We start from the raw sequence: 20550 nt of genomic DNA on the forward strand, positions 1-20550 counted from the left end.
ACCTTACTGTGCAAAAGTTTGTAAGTTTGATTAGGTCCCATTTGTTTATTTTTGATTTTATTTCTATTGCCTTGGGACATGGACCTAAGAAAACATTAGTATGATTTATGTCAGAGAGTTTTCCCTATGTTCTTATTTAGAAGTCTTATGTGTCATGTCTTATATTTAAGTCTTTAAGCTATTTTGAGTTTATTTTTGTGTACAGTGTGAGGGTGTGTTCTAACTTCATTGATTTACATGCAGCTGTCCAACTTTCCCAACCATCCTTGCTGAAGAGACTTTTTCCTCACTGTATATTTTTGCTTCTTTTGTAAAAGATTAATTAGCTGTAGATGTGTGGGTTTATTTCTGGGCTCTTCATTCTGTTCCATTGATTCATATGTCTGTTTTTGCATCAATATCACACTCTTTTGATTACTGTAGCTTTGTAGTGTTGTCTGAAGTCTGGGAAAGTTGTGCCTCCTGCTTTGTTCTTTTTCCTCAGGATAGATTTGACAATTCTGTGACACTTCCTCTTTCTCTGCCTTACCAAAGTGTCCTGTATTTACACCAGGTGCATATGATTGCACCAAATAGACTGTACTGTGATCATTGTCTGTCGCCTGTCTCCCTCTCCCACTAAATATAGTCTAGAGCTTGTCAACAATTTTTTCTATTTTGACACATTTCGTTTACTGGCATACCCACCATGGATTTATTCAGATAAATTGTAACTCCACCCCTTCTATTATGATATACAGGAATGTATATCATGATGCCAGTAAATGAATACAAAATTATTATAGGGATAACTGAATCCCTTCTCATCTTTTAAAGTAAATATTTCACAAACGTTAGTACTTTGTTATTAATAGAAAATCATTTGTTAGCCTTCTGAGATGGCTGCACTATTCCAGTGTGCCATGGGTGCCTCTGGGTAGGACCATGGGTAACTGAGAGCTGAAGCTACATCACAGGTGTCTCTGAAAACACAGCCCCTAGCACACTTTGGGACAACAGCAGATGTCCAGTGCATAGCTGTTTAATTTGTCATTGGTTGATGAATTATAAAGTAAAATTAATTTTTAAATAATTCCATAGGTTTTCTTAAAAACAAAAAGGAGACTAAGGGTATAGCTGTCTTTATGTCCAGCTGTTTAAAGGCAGCTTCTAAGGCCAAAGTTCTTTAGAATTGGATTTTCTTTCACAATAAGGCCCTGAAAGAGATTGCTATTCAGGAGAAGTAGTAAACAACATAGTTAATGAGTTGGTTCACTCCAGGCATGTTATTACTTTTACATACTGGTGAGTGATTTCCAGACTATAATTATGGGTATCTTTTGGGTGTCCATATAGAATCCATTATGTGAATTCGTAAATCTACTTCATATTCTTTTGGTCAGATGCTCATGTAATAATACTTCTAGGGTATGATTACTTCAAGGAGCTCACAATCACAAATAGCACAGTAGAAATAGCTTCTAAGAGAACGTGACGCTAATACTGTGTTCTTTACTATTTAATGTGTGGTTTTATCCTAGTCACTTTGCTTTGCTGAGGCTTTAAAATGGGAGTTAAGTGAATAGTCTCTAATCTCTTCACTCACTCTAAAATTCTTGAGTGTAACAAGTGTTGATAAGACTTTAGAAAGTACATGGACAGATTGCTTCCCTACAAAATGAGAATAAACAATTGTAAAGTTTAGTCAAAATCTTTACATATCCTTCCAAGGTGAAAAGACTGGTGCCTTAGCCCATGAGTCACAGGAGACACTGGGCTCCCTGTCCATTTCTAAAAAAAATGGATACCTAGCCTGGGGTTGGGAAAACAAGGTAATCACTGGAAGGATCCCTGATTTGCCACATGACTGGTACTCATGGATTGTGTCTTGGAGTGGCTCCATAATTAGAGCCAGAGAAGATCCTTCAGGGAGTATAGTAGTGTTTGGATTGGAGTTTAGGATTTATGCATCTGCAGGCATCCTCACCAGGCTGTGAGGTGTGTGAGAGGGCAGTCTGTCTAACTTGAAAGATTGATGTGATGGGAACTGGAGTCCAAGTGAAAGATGCATCTTTGAGGGCAGAGAGACATACCTTCTATTGTAACATGAAGAAGAATGGAGAAACAGGTTTTGAAACAGGCAGGTTTCACATATGGAGGTGAAGATATGAGGGCATTCCCATCTAATAATGTAGGTTTTCTCATGAAGTGTAAGTCAAGGTCATCAAGCAAGAATGAAAAGGGAAGGTGGGGTAGGAGGTGAGAGGGAAGGGCATATGAAATAATTGTGTTAGAGAGTGGAAAAGTGAGCTTACTAAGGAAACACTGTAGACATTCCAGTATGTGTTGCCTGCCCAAGTGAGATGAGTGTTCATGAATTTAAATGATGTGCTTTTGCATCATCAAGATACAGGAAAAGTGGATATTCAGGTTCAACCATGGTTTTGTTAGGGCAGTACAGTCAAAGGCAAGAGCATACAGGGACTGATAGTCTTGATGATTACCAAAAGAGATAGTTGAAGATAGAAGATGGGTAGGTTAGTAACAGACAGAAGGTCAAGACTGAAAATTGTAGCAGTGGAGGAGATTGTTAATAGAATTAGTGAGCTCAGAGAAATAGGAGGTGGGAGCTAGAAGTGGGATGTTGAAACATTATGGAAGGACTCACGATATGGTCATAAGAATGGCTGACTGAGATGCTGTGGAAGAAAACAGCATCCCTGGAATTGAGGTGGTTGAGAAACTGAGACACTGAGATGTATGATGGGTGATCTGTGTGGATGATGTCATCACTTTAAGAATGATGACGGAAGTTGTGATGATAAGGAAGATCCCAGTCTAAGATCTCTGTTGTAATCCTGTCAAAAAAGGAGAGAAGTAACTGGAGATAAGACGATGGTAGCACTGAGAAGGTAGAACAGTTATTATTGCTGGCTGGGATGAGCTTCAAAGCCAAAAAGAAAGGGGGAATGATTTGAGGTTATATTGGAAAGCATGGAGTATGATCTACCTTTCAACCCTTTTGTATGTGCAATGTGAAAGGGGAAAAAATAGCCTCTACTTGAGAAGAGAAAGCAATGATGTTAGGAGGTGACATGGTTTCATTTAAGGCAAAGAGAAGGAATGTTCAGAAAAGACATTGAAGATACAGTGTTTACCGATGAGGAATTTTGAAGAATTCAAGAGCAGCATTTGGAAGGGAAGATGGGGTGGTGTGGTGGATCATATTCAGGGATGTATTGAGAGAGGGAAAAGTTGATGATGGTGTAAGAGTACAGAAAGGGCAGTACTAAAAGGAGTACTAAAAGAGTTCTAAAAGAGCAGAGATAGAATCATAGATGAGAAGTCTCTACCCTGAGAGGGCCCAAGGGTCTTAATACTTATCATCTCAGTGACAAGATATCTTGGGAACCTTACCTTTATGTACTTTCTATATTGAATTTCCCAAAGAAAGACAATGCCAAAGAATGCTCAAACTACCGCACAATTGCACTCATCTCACACGCCAGTAAAGTAATGCTCAAAATTTTCCAAGCCAGGCTTCAGCAATATGTGAACCGTAAACTTCCTGATGTTCAAGCTGGTTTTAGAAAAGGCAGAGGAGCCAGAGATCAAATTGCCAACATCCGCTGGATCGTGGAAAAAGCAAGAGAGTTCCAGAAAAACATCTATTTCTGCTTTATTGACTATGCCAAAGCCTTTGACTGTGTGGATCACAATAAACTGTGGAAAATTCTGAAAGAGATGGAAATACCAGACCACCTGATCTGCCTCTTGAGAAATCTGTATGCAGGTCAGGAAGCAACAGTTAGAACTGGACATGGAACAACAGACTGGTTCCAAATAGGAAAAGGAGTACGTCAAGTCTGTATATTGTCACCCTGTTTATTTAACTTATATGCAGAGTACATCATGAGAAACGCTGGACTGGAAGAAGCACAAGCTGGAATCAAGATTGCTGGGAGAAATATCAATAACCTCAGATATGCAGATGACACCACCCTTATGGCAGAAAGTGAAGAGGAACTCAAAAGCCTCTTGATGAAAGTGAAAGTGGAGAGTGAAAAAGTTGGCTTAAAGCTCAACATTCAGAAAACGAAGATCATGGCATCTGGTCCCATCACTCCATGGGAAATAGATGGGAAAACAGTGGAAACAGTGTCAGACTTTATTTTTCTGGGCTCCAAAATCACTGCAGATGGTGACCTCAGCCGTGAAATTAAAAGACGCTTACTCCTTGGAAGGAAAGTTATGACCAACCTAGATAGCTTATTCAAAAGCAGAGACATTCCTTTGCCAACAAAGGTTCATCTAGTCAAGGCTATGGTTTTTCCAGTGGTCATGTTTGGATGTAAGAGTTAGACTGTGAAGAAGGCTGAGCGCCGAAGAATTGATGCTTTTGAACTGTGGTGTTGGAGAAGACTCTTGAGAGTCCCTTGGACTGCAAGGAGATCCAACCAATCAATTCTGAAGGAGATCAGCCCTGGGATTTCTTTGGAAGGAATGATGCTGAAGCTGAAACTCCAGTACTTTGGCCACCTCATGCGAAGAGTTGACTCATTGGAAAAGACTCTGATGCTGGGAGGGATTGGGGGCAGGAGGAGAAGGGGACGACAGAGGATGAGATGGCTGGATGGCATCACTGACTCGATGGACGTGAGTCTGGGGGAACTCCGGGAGTTGGTGATGGACAGGGAGGCCTGGAGTGCTGCGATTCATGGGGTCGGGAAGAGTCGGACACGACTGAGTGACTGAACTGAACTGAACTGATATTGAATTGTGGGGACTTTTAGGTAAAAGTAGGAGTAAAGCAACCCTTTTTGGCAATAACTTATTTTCAAGTTATAATTATGAACTTGTGGTTCAGGTGGAACTTGTTTCAGAAATGTACTGGTAGAAACCCTTGGAGCTCAGAAAGTGATAAGGCATTGGCTACTGTAGGATACTATCTAATAACATACAATAATTGATTGATTGATAAATGAAAAAAATCACTTTTTTTCCTCCCCACTGTAAGTTCTTTACCTGGTTTAGATTTTTGAGAGGGAGAATTCTCTCTTTAAATTCTCAAAGTGGTCTTTGAACCTCCAAAAGATTACCAACCACTGATCTACATGATCAATCAAACATCAAACATTAAGTGAGTTTCTTTTTCTCTGAATTAATTGAAATTCACACTGGATTTACTAAGTTTTTGTTATCACTTGGACACAAACAATTAATCTTTGGTTTACATATTTGAGTTCTCTGTGAAATCTTGTTACAGCATAACGAAAAATACTCTATAGAGAAACCTTAGTAATTTCCCATAATGACTAAGAGAGCGTTTTTGGTGTGCTGCACTTCATAAATCAATGAGCAAATAAACACAGGGACAGAGTAAAATAGACAAGGGCATGTTATCCCTGTGAGTACACTTGATTGCATAACAAAAAAGTCACCATGAACTATTGGAATGTACATTAATGGTTTGAATAGTACTCTGCACAAAAACAAACACTTCATTAACAGATTTCATTGGAATTGATGATAATTCTGACCTGTAGTCAGAATTTTTATCTTTGCATTAAGAAAAATGTGTTGAATATGAACATTAACCATGAAAGCAAAGGAAATGAACAGCTTACTTCAATGAAGTCTCTTAGTCCAGTAAGCTATTTTGAAAAGCATTTGGAAAATCATACTTGGGGTATCTGAATAGTAGGAATGAATATGTTAACGACAACTGGTTATTTATTTACTAAAGAACTCATAAACATTGTCTAAGAACCATAGCCCTACTTCACTCCCCTGCCAGTCCACAATGTATGCTATAAGCCCAGTGCGCCCTCCACTTAGAGTAAATTTTTTACAGTTAATCAATTCTAGGTTTTTCTTCTCTCTCTAATCCATAAATATAAAAATAGATGATAATTCTATTGTAAGAGAATCTTTTGACATAGATATTGAGTCTTGTGAGTTACTGAAACTAATAGTTTCCTTTGTCTTATATTTTCAAATGACTTGATATGATTCAAAATAGGTTAGATAAATGGAAGCTTTAAGTTAAGGTTTTATTTTACTGCTCCTAGGACAATAGAAGGTAAATCAAATTATATAATATTATAAGCTAAAATAATAAAATTTGGAATACAAGAATAAAACTATCTCTATAATATGAACTGGATCATCTTTAATTCCCAATATGTAACAGAGGGCCTGGCTTATTGTGAATGCTCACAGAATATTTTCAATAATGAGTGAACAAAATATAAACAGTTTTTCATACATTTTTGATGGCTAGAAACATTGGCAGTTTGGAGAGACATTGTATTACAAGTCTTTTTGTGGCTCAAACTATATATAATTAAAAATTCACATTTAAATTAACTTGGTATATATAATTAAGGACTTTCTGACTAGTGTGTATTTTCTAAGCCAACTGTACATGATCAGCAAGTACTAAAACAATTATTTACTTATTTACATATGGATGCAGGAATACCTAATAGTCAAGTAAATCATGGTGAACCAACCAGATTCTTTTCAAAAATAATTTTATTTATTTGTTTTCGGCTGTGCTGGGTCTTTGTTACTGTGTGGGCTTTTCTCTAACTGTGGCAAGCAGGGGCTACTCTCTAGGTGTGGTGCACTGCCTTCTCATTAGGAGAAGGCAATGGCACCCCACTCCAGTACTCTTGCCTGGAGAATCCCATGGACGGAGGGGCCTGGTGGGCTGCAGTCCATGGGGTCGCTAGGAGTCGGACACGACTGAGGGACTTCACTTGCACTTTTCACTTTCATGCATTGGAGAAGGAAATGGCAATTCACTCCAGTGTTCTTGCCTGGAGAATCCCAGGGACGGCAGAGCCTGGTGGGCTGCCGTCTATGGGGTCACACAGAGTCGGACACGACTGAAGCGACGCAGCAGCAGCAGCCTTCTCATTGCAGTGGCTTCTTTTATTGCTGAGCACAGGCTCTGGGGCATCTGGGCTTCAATAGCCGTGGCACGTGGCCTCAGTAGTTGTGGCTCCTAGTGCCTAAAGCACAGGTTCAGTAATTGTGGTGCACAGGCTTAGCTGCTCTGTGGCATGTGGGATCTACCCGGACCAGGGACTGAACCTGCATCTGCTGCTTTGGCAGGTAGATTCTTTACCACTGAACCACCAGGGAAGCCCCCAGCTAGATTTTATGTCTAAAAAATCTTGTGATATGATTCAACAGCAAAAAGACAAATAACTAAATTTAAAAATGGACAAAGGACATGAATAGACATTTCTTTAAATAAGATGTACAACTGATACATGAAAAGATGCTCAAAAGTTGCTAGTCATTAGGGAAATGCAAATTAAAACCACAATAAGATATAATTTTGTATCTATTAGAATGTCTATTATCAAAAAGATAAGACATAGCAAATGCCGGCATGGATATGGAGAAAAGGGAACCCTTGTGTGCTGTTGGTGGGATTGCAAGTTAGCACAGACACTAGGGAAAATAATATGAAGGTTCTTCAAAAAATTAAAAACAAAACTATTGTGTGATCCAGCAGTTCCACTTAGGTGAGTATATCCAAAGGAATGAAAAACACTAACTCATAAAAGACATCTGTGACTCTGTGTTCATAGCAGCGTTATTTACAATAGCCAAGTCATGGAAACAACTTCAGTGTCCATCAACAGATAAATGTTTAAAGAAGTTATGGTGTGTGTGTATGTATGTATATAGACATATGTACACATGGATTATACAATGGAATATTACTAAGCCATAAAAAATGAGGAAACACTGAAGCCTTAACAGGCTTCTCTGGCTCTAAAGTTCCAGAGTGCTCACAGGAAAACACTGTTGCTGAAGTAAGAAGCTTGGTGCTCTGTTTCATACTCACTCAACAGGCCTGAACACCAGCTGGCTTATTCCTCCAATTCTAAACCCTTGGGAGTAAGCTGCAGGAGCAAGAGGGTTCAGTGACTTGCCTGAGCCCAGACCAAACTGTATTTTTCTGCTAGTGTTTGAAATAGAATTCAAAGTCTTTAAGATTTTACATTATTTAGCCTTCAGTAGATTTTCAGATACCTGACCTTTAAAGTATCTGTCCTTCCCTTTGCTTTTCCATGATTGGCCTTAACTGAAACTTTAAATCTCCTACTTTCGTTGTCAGTAAAAGAAGCAAAAATGAGGGCAATAAAAAGTCTTAGCTTCTATTACTGAATCAATGACCAATCCTTTCCTATCTAAGAAAGCCCATGTGACAGTAAGCAGTCGTCTGTAGCAAGCACCATTATTACCTAAAGGCTAGCCAGCAATTTTGTTACAAAATCTTCTGAGGTAGTTTGTAATTTGGTTGTTTTAATTAAACTTTACCAGCCTAGACTACAGAGGGAAAGTACTGGGAATTTTCCACTGAACTGTCACTCTAAGTGTTTTACTGTGGATTTGATATCAGAAATAATAACAATATTTAATGCCAGATGATTGGCATAACAATGATCTTGACTAACAGCTTGTGAGTTGGGAAGTTAAATTAAAATTGATGTGCTTATCTGTCTCTTGAACTGTCGAATCGACACATGCACCTTTTACTTTCAAAATTGCTGCATCTTGGGGCAGTTGGCTGCAATCAGTAGTTAATTCTGTGTATTTTAGCAAGAGACTAGGTTGATTTTGTTTTCCTTTTCTTTTCTTTGTGATCTTAGATAAGGATAATGAGAATGATGGTATTGGTAAATTCACCAGTGCAAACTGGGGCCATAAAGAGATGAATGTCTAGAAGAATATTTCCTTGGCTTAATTAATCTGTTCAGAGAGATTAGGAAATGTAAAGCAGCTAATAATGTCAATGGCTACCATTATTATTTACTCTGTGCTGGGTACTAGGCTAAAACCATTCCTGCATTTACAACTTGGAGCCACTCTTATAGAGGAAGAGAATAGCACCACTTCACAGGTGATGAAATTTGCTCAGATCCCACAGTTAGCAAGTGGTAGATGTATGTTTTCAACTTCGGTTTGCTTAACCCTGGGTACCATGTTTTAAACTATATCATAATGCTTCCTGTCACAAACCACCCACTCTCTACCAAAAATCAAGTTCTTTTTCCAAGAGTCTAGGTTATGGTGAGGCTCTTTTAAATGTTGTCTTTTATCTATAGAAAAACTATTTGTTCTAGAGCTACATACAAAAAAAAGAGAGATAAATATTAAACATTCTATTCACCTACTTTTAGCTTAAGAACAATAATAACACAATGTAATTTTATAAAACTGAATATTATTATTTTATTTTACTTCTATATTTCAGCTAGATGGGAGAGAGAGAGAAGTGAGGTGAAGCAAAGAGAAGATGAAAAGAAGAAACGAAATGGAAGGACTAGGAAGTTGAGGGGAAAGGAAGACTGAAGGGAGTATGGAAGGGAAGCATGGAAACAATTCCTAGTAACAGTGAGGAAGGCTCATGTACCCTCTTTGACCATCACTACTGAGAATTTTTTTTCCATGCCTCTCTTTAGTCAAGGTCTTTCTTTAACATCATCAATTTCTTCCCTCCTTTGGCTTCATCTACTTTGCCTTAAAAAAATACACAGTTCCCTTCAAACATGAAGACACCTTCCCTTGGTCTTGAGCCCTTTCCAACCCTGGTTGAATTAGTGAATGACTTGAGATACAAGCTCTGGGTATCCGTGTACCAGGCATTAACTGCTAGGTTCTAGGAGTACAGAGTAGTACAAGAATAGATACTTTCCTTTTCATAAGCAAAATTTCCAAGTCATTGGAATTTAATCATGGGCAGGTACGTGTCTGTAAGACCATACTTTATAATGATAAATCCATTAAGAAAAAATCTGCTGAAACAGATTATAGTGTTAGGTAGATAGATCAACCACCATAGAAATTTCTTTCCCTTTTTAAAACTTATTTCTTCTTTTTGTTGACTGTGATTACTATCTTCGTTTTCTTTCTGTCTGCTCATTGTGACAGTATGATACATAACCCCCTACTAAGTTGTGCCTTGAATGTCACCAATTACTTCCTTATTAAAAAATCAAATATTTCTTTTACTCTCATACTTTCTCTTCCATCGTACATATTATGTGTATTTATTATATGATACTCCACCTCTTCTCCACACCCTCAAATTATTTCTTTCTAGAACTATTAGCTCAAATCATCCTTGTTTAGGAAAGCTTTATCTCAAACTGGAGGAGCTTGGTTAGAAAAGCTTTATCTTGGGCAAAGTTTAATAAGTGCAGCTTGCTAAATTTGGGAAAAGCTATTCAAATTGAGGTTCTGAGTATTATAAGTCATATATTCAAGTCCTAGATTACATTCTTTTACATCTGGAATATACCCTCTAATGATGATGGTTTCTTTCCTGAAAGGAGATGGGGTCTTATGTGCAATTTTTCAGGGGGATTATTTTATATTTGACACACATATATCAGAAGTAAGCATGGATTTTAGAAATCTCATTTAAAAGTTATTTTACTGAAGTATGGTTGACTCACAATATTTATTTCTAGTGTATAGTGAGGTGATTAATTATACATGTGCATACATTCTTTTTCATATTCTTTTCCATTATGTTTTTTCACAGGATATTGATTATAGTTCCTTGTGTTATATAGTAGGACCTTGTTATTTATCCATTCTATATATAATAATTTGCATGTACTAATCCCAAACTCCCACTTCATCCCTTATCCACCCCCTTATTCCCCATTGGAACAGGTCTGTTCTCTATGTCTGTGAGTCTGTTTCTGTTTTATAAATAAATTCATTTATGTCATATTTTAGATTCCACGTATATATGATATCGTATGTTATTTGTCTTTCTCTTTCTGACTTACTTCACTTAGTGTGATAATCTCCAGGTCCATCCACATTGCTGCAGATGCCATTATTTCATTCCTTTTTATGGCTGAGTAGTATTTTACTATATATATGTGTGTGTATGTGTACAATATATATATATGTGCTTAGTTGCTCAGTTGTGTCCAACTCTTTGTGACCCCATGGACTGCCAGGCTCCTCTGTCCGTAGGGATTCTCCAGACAAGAATACTATGGTGGGTTGTCATGCCCTCTTCTAGAGGGTCTTCCCAACCCAGGGATCGGAGCCAGGTCTCATGTATTGCTGGTGGATTCTTTACCATCTGAGCCACCAGGGAAGCCCATACATATACCACATATTTTTTATCCATTCATCTATCAATGGACATTTAGATTGTTGTGATTATTATATGTCTTGATTATTATAAATTAGAAATCTCATTTTTTGACATTCAACGATTTAGGCTTTTTGGGTATAGGGGTTGGGGGTCTGGGGAAAGTCCAACTTTTCTAAAAGTAATCTAAGTTCTAACTTTGTCCCATCCACTTTCTCTTATCTTAGAAAGAAGACTAGCAAACTCCCTCGATTTACCATAAGAGCTTCAACAACAGTATCCTCACTAGGAAGGCACAGACTGTCTGCTCAAATATAAGGTTACAGTTTGCATATCTCTTAACTCCATTTTGTGTACAATCATTGTGGAGTTACTTATTTTGGGAATTGAGTATCCCATGAAGTTGGTTATCAGATTTATTATATCAGTAGATATAGTCCCTCTTTGCATTTCTCTCTTTAGAATTTTAAATTTTTTAAATGATTCTGTAGATTTTGCTTACTGATACAGTAAGGAGATTTGGGTTGTGTCCATATACAGAAGAAATAAGTGGTTGAAAAGAGGGAAAACAGTTAATATGGTCATTAATCTATTATAGGGGCTTCCCTGGTGGTTCAGATGGTAAAGAATCTGCCTGCAGTGCAGAAGGTCCAGGTTAGATCCTGGGTTGGGAAGATCCCCAGAGAAGGAAATGGCAACTCACTCCAATACTTCTTACAAGAATTCCATGGACAGAGGAGCCTGGCAGGCTACAGTCCATGGGGCAGCAAAGAGTCGGACACAACTGAACAACTAGCACTTTCAATGTATCTATGTGGCAACAGTGGAACAAGTTTATATGGCAACAAGTCTAACAGTCTCAGACTTTCCATTCCAAGTATGACAAACAACTGGTTTGTAAGACTTCTATTCTTAATTGATTCAATTATCATTGTAAAATATGGTTTAGATATCTACCAGCTCATGATTAAATGCTGATTCACCATGCTGCCTCTTCTGACAATTTGCCCTTAGAAATTTTCCAGTAGAAATGAAATCTTGAATAATGAGTATTAGCTAATTTGAGAAACTTGGAACCCAAATGAAGGATACAGAGCCAATTTATATAATGAAGTTCCAATTTATTCAGCTTTAAAAGACTATACAACATTTGGGCTATGAAATTCTTAAGAATATAGTTTAGACTTGGACTCAGTAGTAAATATCCACATTTACATTCATTATGTATAATTACCACTCCAGAGCAGGTAAAGTCTGAGTTTTATTAGTCATGAATAAAGAATAAAAAAAGAGATAATATATGTAAACACACTTAGTAATTTCTATGTAACTGTTAACAATAACAGTTACTGTTTTAACAGTCAGGCTAACTCTGCATTGTCAATGTAAGAAGCATGCAGTCCATGGTAGCTTATCGGTCAGGATGCAGACAAAAAATAAATGGTTCACTTAAACCAAGTAATGGAGGAGAACTTAGTAAAAGGACTGCTTACAAAGGTGTATGGAAAGAGGGCAAGGTCAAAGTAAACTAGCAGGAAATGGTGAAGCACAATAGAACTAAAAATAGTAGAGAAATGTCATCTCTCTAGGCCTGCAGGAGCAAGAAAAGGAGAAGTTACTGGAGCCCAGGGAGAGAAAGCAGCTGTAGGAGTCTGTCTGAGAGGTGTTGTCTTTGGTAGAGGGACAGAGTCTCACCATGGTCAAGGGGACATGTAGCTAGTCTCACTCTTCTCTCTCTCACTTTGATCTGCTAGTGTCTCCCATTGGTTGGACCCAATCGGAGGCCAGGAAGCAACACAGCCCATAGATACATTTCATACACATCAGCCTCTGGAACACAAAGCAGGGAAGAGAAGCATCAAGAGTGAAATTGCTCTGGAAGAGCAAGTCAAATACATCCAGCTCACAGGCTAGACTTAGCTATGGCCTACCTTAACTTATTTGGATCATTTAACTTTTATTGGCCCAGATAGCATTGTTCCTTCCTTTGAATGCTACAATTACTTCCTTCTTGACAAATGCTTCTTTTACTCTCACATTTTCTCTTCTTTCTGTTGTGTATACTGGATGATATCTGCTACCTTTTTTCCCACCCCAAGTCATTTGTTTCTAGAACTATAGCTCAAATTTCCATTCCAATCTAGAAAAGCTATATTTTGAACTATTTGAGTTTGGCTTCCTAAATTTGCAACAATCCACTCAAAGGGAATTGAGGTTTTATATTATGCTTCCCTCCCAAAAGAATGTGTAAAACTTGGAAGAGATTTTTGCCTTAGGTGAACAGCTGGACTATAATCTCCAGAGTCTATGAATATTGTGAGTTACAAGAATGACAATATTGGTAGTATGTCGAAGTGTACAGTACTTGTCTTTATAGATCACTTTCTGCTGTACCAACCTTTCTTGAAAACCATCAGGCAAATGGGAAATAGAAAAAAGTCACATCTTCCTGAATTTATACAGGAACTGCTGAATCAGGAAATGTTAAGCTGTTAGACGATTTTGACTCTTAAAAACACACCTTATAAAAGTATCTAACCTTATTAGCTTTGTCTTCATGTGAATAGAGTTCATGGATTATGGCTTTTGTTGAGTTTATCAATATACTTTGCCAAGATGAGATTACCTTTAAGGAGGAGTAAACTGGCCCCCACTTTCTCTTTGATCTCATCTGTCATTATTCCTTTTAATACCTGCAGTGCACACGCACACACTAGACACAATCTCTCAAACATACTCCACCCCACCATATTAAGCCTCCTTCTTAGCTCTTAAGTTTTACACACACTGTTCCTACTACCAGGGATACTCTTTCTACTCCTTGTATTTTTCCTCTTCTGCCATTCACCATAATATATTATGTTGCTTACTAATGATATTATGCTGTGAACACCCTGAGAATAGAGGCTATTTCTTACTTGAAAGTGAAAGGGTTAATCACTGAGTTGTGTCCAGCTCTATGCAACCCTGTGGCCTATAGCCCGCCAAGCTCCTCTGTCTATGGAATTCTCCAGCCAAGAATACTGAGTGGGTTGCCATTCCCTTCTCCAGCGGCTCTTCCCAACTCAGGGATCAAACTCAGGTCTCCTGAATTATAGGCAGACTCTTTACTGCCTGTGTCACCAATTTCTTACTTATTCATCATTAAATCTCCAGGACCTTTTCCAGTGCTTGGCATAAAATAGTTTCTCATTATCTGTTGAATTAATAAGTGGATGAAAGAAATAGCAATGGAAAAAGTTTTATTCACTGATGTTTATTCTCAAGTTAGTTCTGCTTAGGATGATCTCCTTTGTAACTGTGAAAGAAAATTGCCAAGTGCCTGAATAATTCACAAATACAGTGTAGGTCTTGCATAAGCTGCAGAACAATGGCCAGCATGTTGCACTGTGAGGGCTCCAGATCTGTGAAACAACTGTGAATAAACAGGCTCTACCAGGGCTGCCTAGATTAGATGCCCACCAGAATCCCTTCAGGTTACTTATTACATTTACCGAAGCCAGGTCTCCGACCTCCCAGACCTTCTGAGTCAGCATCTTAGCGGGGCGGGGGGTGGTTCTGAGAGTCTATGTTTTATCATCTGTCCCTACCAACCCCCACGTGGTGGTTCCGGTGCACATTCAAGCAGGACAAGGTTTGCTTGATCCCTGAAAGGTCTAGAAGCTCCCCAAGGACTTGTGAGCTTGCCATGGGCGTGAGCCATCAACAACCCTAAGTTTGTAAATAATATTTGTAAATATTTAGTTTTATGTTTTAATTTTTTATGACTTGTAGACTTTCCCATGGGGAAATGTTTAATTTCTTTTTCTGCTTTGTATTGCAGGGTCTTATTCACTTCATTAATATTTAATCGAAGAATCATACTGAGCTATTTCCAGACTCTGAGTGGAGGGAACATGGTACTGCCTTCCCAGTGGAGTTCTGATTAATGCACCATCTCTGTGGTCCCTGGGGATCACCAACTTCCTCATCCCCCAACTATACATATTTATTCTGTGGAGAGGGAGGCAGAAAGTTGGAGAAAGGTAAGCACTGCTGAGCACTGTTGAGATATGCTGGGTAGTGGAATGTTAAAACCTGCTTTTGCATGTCTGTAAGTATGAGTCTACTTGTGTGTTTCCATCAAATCACCCAATATAGTTCTGCCTCTTTGTTTTCACAATCACTTACTTTTATTGGAAAATTGGTTGTTGTAAAATTAAGCATTTAACTTCGGTGGAGATCTCTGCTAAAACTTCCTAATATGCACTCAAATATTAAAAACAATTGCTCGAATCATTTTGGTTAGATGGTTCTGGTGATTCTTCTATTTAGGCTTGTTATTAAAGCCAAGTGAGTCATTTTCTTGTTATAGCCCTTTTTAGCTCAACACATGATCTTCAGAAAAGTCAACAGACCTTTCCTGATGGTCACCTAGTGGCCTTGCTGTTTCTCCACGTGAATGTGATATTGAATATTGTACAAAGCCACTTGAAAAAGATATAAAAGAAGCCTGACATGTAAGTTTACAGAATAGTGGATTAGCTATCTATTTCTATCGAACAATTTACCATGAAGTGAGTGGCCTACCACTCATTTATTAGGTAAACCAAAAGTCTGGCAGGAACTTGGCTGAGTTCTCTGCTTAGGGTCTCGCAAGGTGAAAATCAAGACATTGGTTTAGTAACAGAGGAACAGTTCTTGTCTGGAGGCTCAGGGAGGAATACACTCAGTCAGGTTGTTGGCAGAATTCACTTCCTCCCAGCTGTGAGACTGAGGTTGCCACTACTCTGCTGGCTGTTGGCTGGGGGGTTCTCAGCTCTTGCAGGCTGCTCTCTGGTCCTTGCACCATGCCTCTCCATTTTCAAGGCTAGCAATTGTGTATCAGAAAGTTTTTCTTGCCTCAATGCTACCATCCAGAAAAAACTCTGCCTTTAAAACAGCTGATATGATTAGGTCAGGTCTACTCATATAGCCTCTATACGTTAAGGTCAATTGATTTGAGGATTTACAACTTAAAAATTCTATTACAGCAGTACCAAGATTATTGTTCAATTGAATAACTAGAGGATAGAAAATCCATCTTGAAATTCTGGCTAAAACAGACAAGAACAGTATTTGAATAAGACAATCATTATCATTTATAAATATATATAATCTATATTATACCTGCAATCTATATTATTCAGTTTTTATTAGCTGATAATATGGCTGGTACCTTTGGGAAAAACATCAGTTGTGACAGTATACGATATCATTTGTACCTTATATGTAAGCCAGAAATTAGGGTACAGGATATAAAATCTTTTACCAAATTTAAAGATATACTTCCTCTTGAATTTTGAATGAAATAGCTCATCTCTAGAGACCGGATTTTCAGGTCATCTTAAGGTTCACTTTAATGCCAAAATCGCCTAGAAATTTCCTGATAGTTACCTGCCAGGCCTGAGGACTCATTCTTTCCTAAGTCTGTTGCCCAGTATCAAGAATTCATTTATAGACAGCTACACAGATGGCTAATACAAAACCCCTGTTTTGATTGGCTTATATTTAAAACCACAGATGCTTAGTGAAAAGTCCTTTTCCTGAATAACTCCATAGGTCAGCTAGCACACTGTATCATTAAGTTCTTGTTAAATGTGTGTGTGCATATATATATATATATATCTCTTCAATAGCGTAGAAGAGCAAGTAAAGGGGGTCTGTTAGGATAATGTACTTAAAATCAGTGAGAGAAAATAGTTTTTACATTGAGTAGGCTCCTAAGAACTGGGTCAAAGATTATCATGTATAGTGGAACTATGAATTTGCATACTGAACTTTGAACTAAGATAAAAAACTATAGCAAGATGTGCAGAGAAGAGGGGGAGACTCAGGAGAAGGATGGGACCAGGAAAGTGCCCAGGGGAAGATGGCTAAAGAGAGCTTAGGGCTGGGATGAGAAAAGTAGTCCACATTGGCCAGAGGAGGGTTGTGTTTCATAGCTGGGCATATTCTGAGCTTGAGTTTGCAGCAATCAATGAGTCAAACTAGAAAGAATGCAGAAACGAGGAGAAAACAGACAATGGAGGTCAGTGGTTCTTCAATTTTAATTAAACTTGTTGGCCTCCTTCTTACAAAACCCCACACATATAGCTTATGTCTAATTCTGAGCTCCATAGCAATCAGGAATCTCTACAAATGTTTAGATCAACAGCCACCCAACACAGACTCTGGATTGGATGCAGACCCAACAAGCCCTGAGACCACCTACAGAACTATAATGGGACAGCAATCAGCAGCAGGCACCAAGATCTTTGATTCTGAAGTTACCCTCTTCTCTCACCAGGAATCTCCTTATACATTCTGGTCACTTACAAGTCAGTCTTACAGTTTAACCCTTGCAAGGTTCAGAAGGATTGAGGTTACAGAGGGTGGACTTGGGCATGTAAGACAGAAAAAAGGATGAGTCCTAACGTTTAGGTTATAGTCTCAAGCAGATCTGACGGATACCTCAACTGGAACTACCTCTCATTTTTTCCTTTACAAAGTCATATCCTCCTTAAATGTTTCTGGCTCTTTTATGGTCAAATTCTTAAACCTGCCCATCTGAGAAAATTGTGGAAAGTCTTTTTAAGCTGGACGTTCACACAAGCTTATTTAGTTTATATTCTTGAGTATTTAAATAATTAAGAAGGAGCCTCAAGAAATCATCAAATGAAATAGGTACCTAATAATTGATGAAATACAAATGACTTTGAACTAGAGAGACAGAGAAACAGCAGACAGCCTCCAAGGCAAGGTATTCAAGAGAAACTATTAAAAATATCATGTAGGTTTGTCTAGGGCCAATTGTCAAGAAATCACTAGAATTTTAAGTGGCACTTTCTCCTCTCCCTTTTATCAAATCTGTAGCTGGAAAATGTATACCAGTAGAGAAAGTCGTTGATTATGATTATCTACTCTGTGTCCAGAGAGGCCTAGGAATTATCCACATAGACTCTTCCATCAGAGTGGATGATCCTGGCCTGTCTGCCTGTTACTCTCACACTTGGGGTTCAGTACGTCGGTTATTCTCAACTGGTATCATCGGTGGCTAAAATTTAGCTTCAGGAAGAAATGGTTTGGGGAGTTTTAGTTTACTAAGCATGTCATTGCAGTCATTACAGGTTGGTCTGTGTTCTGAGCTGTTTCTTTTTAGGAAGGAGACATTACTACTGATGATGACCATACTGAATGCTTCGGATTCCTTCTTAGGTAGCAGACTCAAGTACAAGGACGGGTCAAGGAAGAGACTTCAGAAATGAGGCTGTGTTGGGGAAATCTATTACAAACAAATGTGTTTGGAAAGATTCAGCTACTCTCCTAGTGAAGAGTCATTTGCATTGAATGTGAGCTAATTGATGATGTGGCAACTATAATTCATAAATCATTTAATACTTGATTGTTATCCTTTTTGTGTAGGTGAGCAGGTGCATGTCTATAATCCTAAGCCACAAATGTATTCAGGATGCAAAGTGTTCTTAGCTGCAATATTTCACTGATGTTTATAAGTCTTTGAAGTAGGTAGGGAAGTTATTAAGGCTGTCATCTTTAAAAATTGTATATCTGGGCTTCAGAGGGATAAAGTAACTCGTCCAAAGTTACATATGTTGTAAATAGCAGACCTAGGACTTGCACCCTGTCTCCTTATTCTTGCATACTTGCAGAGGCACTTTTCCTCCACCATCCTCAGGAAAGGTGTTCTATGATTCATTTTTCCAGAAGTGATAGCAAGACCATGCATTTTAGTGATGCATGGTAGCAACACCCATGTCACGAGTGAGTGGTACAGCCTATGCACTCAGGTGGGGCTTTTCTGGTTTTTAATTTTTATTGTAGTATAGTTGATTTACAATGGTGTGTTAGTTTCAGGTATACAGCAAAGTGAATTAGTTATACATATACATACACGCACTCTTTTTTTTTATGATTATTTTCCCATATAGGCCATAACAGAGTATTGAGTAGAGTTCTCTGTGCTGTGCAGTAGATCCTTTTAGTTATTTAATTTATATACAGTGGTGTGAATATGTCAATCCTAATCTTCCAACTGGGGCTTTTCTTTAAAGGGATGTTAACCAGCATATTGTTACAGTCAAAATCATGTTCTATTCAACTTTAGTAGATGAATGCAAGTCATCTCCAATGAAATGCCTAGAACAGTGCATGACACTTCATAGACACATAAATATATTTGCTGAATTCATTGTTCTTAGTGTTACATATAAACTTGAAACCTTTATAGAGTGGGTTTCATCTGAAGAGTCTATTCATTAATTCAACAAATATCAAGGCTTGTTCTGTGCTTGGCACTGCTCTGGGCTCTAGGAATTCCATGGTGAAACAAAGATTCCTGTTTTCATGGAGTTTATGGTCTAGTGCAGAGGGACAGATATTTAGGAAGTAGGAACATGTCATACATGTCAGTGATCCAAAGAAAATATATACAAATCAGGTGATAAAATGGCTGGGTCAGGGGCTGGGTGAGCATTTCAGAAAATTCTCTTCTGAGGTGGTAACATATGTGCTGAGACTTGAATGATGAGATGGTGCCTGCTGTGCAAAGATCTGGGTGATGGGCTTTCCAGGAAAGATTCTTAGAAGTTAAGAAGCTGAGTGTGTTTCAGGAACCAAGAAACCCAGAGGATCAGTGACGTTGAAGTGTCCTAACTGAGAAGACAAAGAGAACACAGGAAGGATAAAGAGCTAGTCAGGGTTTTATAGATCATGATAGGAATTTGAAATCAAATTATACTCAGAAGTTACAGGGGAGTTTGAAGTAAGGTAGTCATAAATCTGCTTTGTATTTTAGATGATTCAAACTCTTCTGTAATGAGTGGACTGTCATAAATCTGATTTGTATTTTTAGATGATTCAAACTCTTATGTAATGAGTGGACTGTGGGGGGCAAGGGAAGTGGATTCAAGTGAGGGATGCTGGTGGCAAGGCAGAGAGTGTCAGTGGAGATGGTGAGAAATGGTTGGGTCAATGTGTGTAAATTGGAAGTAGGACTTGGTTGGTTTCATAGACTAGGAGTGGAGCACAGGGAGAGATGAATCTGGGATGTTTCCTAGGGTTTAGTTTTGAGCACAAGGAGGGTGCTAGTGTCTTATTTTGAGGCTCAGGATTTTTGGGTGTGGAAGTGGGGATGGAGAATCAAGAATTATTGCCCAAGAGTATCTTTGCCATTAAGAAAATTTTGTGGTAAAGGGAAAAGCTGAAGAACAGACCGAACTAGGATGTCACAGTGAAAAAGTGAAAGTGTTAGTCATTCTGTCGTGTCTGACTCTTTGTGACTCTGTGGACTGTAGCCCTCCAGGCTCCTCTGTCTATGGAATTCTCCAGGCAAGAATCCTGGAGTAGGTTGCCGTTCCCTTCTGCAGGGATTGAACCTGGGTATCTGCATTGCAGGAAGATTCTTTACTGTC

At 38.4% G+C, this 20550-nt stretch overlaps 1 long non-coding RNA gene across 1 annotated transcript in view; it reads left to right on the forward strand.

Moving 5' to 3' along the window:
* Window positions 1-16001, forward strand: part of LOC113891482 — a 64964-nt gene extending 48963 nt beyond the window's left edge. The window contains exons 2-3 of the long non-coding RNA XR_003510772.1: window positions 14946-15147; window positions 15477-16001. This is a non-coding gene — a long non-coding RNA (uncharacterized LOC113891482). The remainder of the gene's footprint in view (window positions 1-14945; window positions 15148-15476) is intronic.
* Window positions 16002-20550: the final 4549 nt, after the last annotated feature.

Source organism: Bos indicus x Bos taurus, chromosome 4 (genome assembly GCF_003369695.1).
Source record: "Bos indicus x Bos taurus breed Angus x Brahman F1 hybrid chromosome 4, Bos_hybrid_MaternalHap_v2.0, whole genome shotgun sequence".
NCBI lineage: Eukaryota > Metazoa > Chordata > Mammalia > Artiodactyla > Bovidae > Bos > Bos indicus x Bos taurus.